General features: G+C 38.3%; 1 pseudogene; it reads right to left on the minus strand.

The window, feature by feature from the left end:
• Positions 1-1,773: 1,773 nt before the first annotated feature.
• On the minus strand, positions 1,774-2,745 carry LOC101415782 (olfactory receptor 8C8-like; annotated as a pseudogene).
• Positions 2,746-3,103: the final 358 nt, after the last annotated feature.

The following is a 3,103-nucleotide window of genomic DNA, read 5'->3' on the forward strand; positions in this document are numbered from 1 at the left end:
GAGAAGTAGTGAATACAAAAGTAAGATAGTCAAAATCATTTTTAAAACTACCTAAAAACTTATAACAATTGAAATACTATTTCAATAACATAAAAGCTTTTCCTTTTGTTCATAAGTGTAATGTTCAACCAATTTTGAATCAAATTTCACTTTTTAATTTCAAATATTTCAAAATAACAAGAAAACCCTCATTTACATAATATGTGAGTAACATGACAGCAGTCACACTGCAACTAGCTTAGATGCCACTACATGGACACAACAGCTGGAAATGGGGAGAAGTACCTGGTTTTGGGAGATTGGGGCTTCTGCCTGGAGCAGGGACCATTTGGATCTCCAGCCTGGCTCCCATCATTAATAGTGCAACACCTGAGGCTGCACAGTGGGCTCCTTGGCCCCTCAGCAGTCCCACGGGCACAGCCCACAATGGGTGCTGTCCCCTCTGCGTGTGGCTGTGGTCCTCTGTGTGTGACTGCAGTAGCTGGTGTTCAGGTGATGGAGCAGCTCTAGTGACTGTGCTGTTGCAGCACTGTTTTTCCTGCCTTCCAAAGACATTGTGTGTTGTCATGTTAGACCTCCTCTACATTCTATGAGCTACCTATGATACAACAAGAAGATAAGAAAAATGTATATGACAATATCCATGGCCTCAAGAAGTTCACCAATTTACAGATATAAAACTTGCAAACATCGAGGAGCTGTCAATGAGCTTATATATTTAGTTTTTGCATCTAGTTTTCTTATATTAACTTCAAAAAAGTAAATTTCAAATTTAAATAATTTTAATTATAAATATTATAAATTTTATTTCAATTTTAAAAATTAAAGTGATTACATTTGTTGGATCAATACAAGAATATAAATCCAATCTGAAATCAGTTGATTTCACAGAACTAAACTGGGCTGTTGCCCACCCAATCCACCAGTGAATGATGGTGAATATGATGCAGCCCTTAGGTCACAAGTGTTCTATGAATGTGATTCACATGATATTTTTAAGTAAGTACCAAGAGTTTAGACATTGATGATTTATGCCATACGTTGTGTCTTTATCGAAAGGTAAAATTTTAAAATATGTACTTTAGAACAAGAACCAAACAAATTTTTAGCTATTTTAATGGGTATAGTCAAAGAAGAATAGAAGTAGATAGATGCATCCAGATTCTGCTTGAGGTGTCATTGTTGTTTTTTTTTAATATGATGGTGAGATAAATATTATAATACATGCAAATATCTGATGTTTTGCTCTCATATCTTAATCAGATTTAAGTAATGTTTTAAATAGTAAGTATCAAAATTTAAAGGGATAATAAACACTAAAGATTTCAGTTTTCAAAACTCATGATAAGTCTGATTAACAAAAATATTACAGATAGAATTAACAAGGTCCCCTGATATATATATCTATGAGGGGCATTGTCCATAACCACATTGAAAGTAATAGTGGACATTAGTTGTATGACTTTGATCAATCAAATGATCATTTCCTCAATTGGAGATTAGGGTGAGGAGACTTATTTTTCAGTCATATTTGTAAAGATTATGGCACACATTATGGGCTACAGTTAACATTTTGCTCTAAGAAGCAAAATTGAGATATAAAATGGACTTATTGAAAGAATAAATGGTTATATTAAAAAGTGAGAAAAGACATTAGAAAATTCTTCAAAGAAGACTTCAAAAAGAAAGAGGAGGAGATACAAAAATAGAATAGGATGAAGAAAATGAGGAAGAACAGGAAGAGCAGAAAAAAGACAGCAAAGGAAGCAAGGACTAAGGCAACACCACTGATTCTACTCTGTTTCTTATTCTCTTCAGGGTTTTCTTCAGAGCAAGTTTGACATCCCTGTTTCTCAGGCTATGGATAAGGGGGTTCAACATGGGTACCACATTGGTATAGAACACTGAGAAAAACTTCTCCTCTCCAGAAGACCCAGCAGATGATGGCTTGACATAAGTGAGCAGCCCAAATCCATAGAAAAGGCCAACAGTTATTAAGTGGGAGCTACAGGTGCTGAAGGCTTTGGACCATCCCTTGGTTGATGACACATATAGAATATTGCAAAGAATCAGAGCATAAGAGATGCAGATAATGAGGCTAGATACCATGACAACTATGCCCACACCAATAGAAGACACAAGCTCATTGGCATAGGTGCTGCTGCAGGAGAGCTGGAGCAGAGGGAAGATATCACACATGTAGTGATTGATGATGTTGGAATCACAAAACGTCAGCCTGATCATACACCCTGTGTGAGCCACAGCACCAGCAAACCCCATCATATATGAAACAGACATCAGCAGAGAACACATTTGAGGTGACATGGTGACTGGGTATAGCAGGGGTTTACAGATGGCCACATAACGATCATAGGCCATGGCTGTCAACATGTAACACTCAGAGCCAACAAAGAAGCAAAAGAAAAATAGTTGAGCCATGCATCCTGCAAAGGAAATGATGTTCCTCTCTGAATTAAAGCTCATCAGCATTTTGGGAGTAAAGACAAATGAATAGCAGAGATCGATGAAGGACAGATTGAAGAGGAAAAAGTACATGGGGGTGTGAAGGTGGGAATTCAGGCAAATAAGGTTAAGTAAGCTCAAGTTCCCCATGACAGTGACCACATGGTTCACCAAGAACAGAAAGAACAATGGTAGCCAGAGCTGAGATCTGTCTGTCAATCCCATAAGGATAAATTCAGTCACAAAAGAGTCATTTTCCATAGTCATTCACTTCATTGACATGATCCATAGGAACAGAGACAAAGGTGACATTAGCAACCGACCCTCAGACTTTGTCTGCAGAGGGAATCTGAATCTGCTGGTTTCCAAGATGATGGTGTCTGAAGACAAACAGCAAGGTTTCCAGGGGCTGGAATTCCTGAGGAGATTCTGCAGGCCTGAGAATCCAGATTGTCCTTCACTCTTTTCTGTCTCCCCCTCTCAGCTGTGGGTCACTGTGCAGAGGGGAGTGCTGATAGACCTGTAATATGTCATCATTTCCTCCCTCTAACATGGGCTTCTCCCAGATTCATGTCAAAACCTGGCATACTCCCCAAGAATCTTTGATTTAAGTAGCTGTGGCTTTGGAAGAAAATTTGTA

Source organism: Dasypus novemcinctus, chromosome 27, assembly GCF_030445035.2.
Source record: "Dasypus novemcinctus isolate mDasNov1 chromosome 27, mDasNov1.1.hap2, whole genome shotgun sequence".
NCBI classification, from domain to species: Eukaryota; Metazoa; Chordata; class Mammalia; order Cingulata; family Dasypodidae; genus Dasypus; species Dasypus novemcinctus.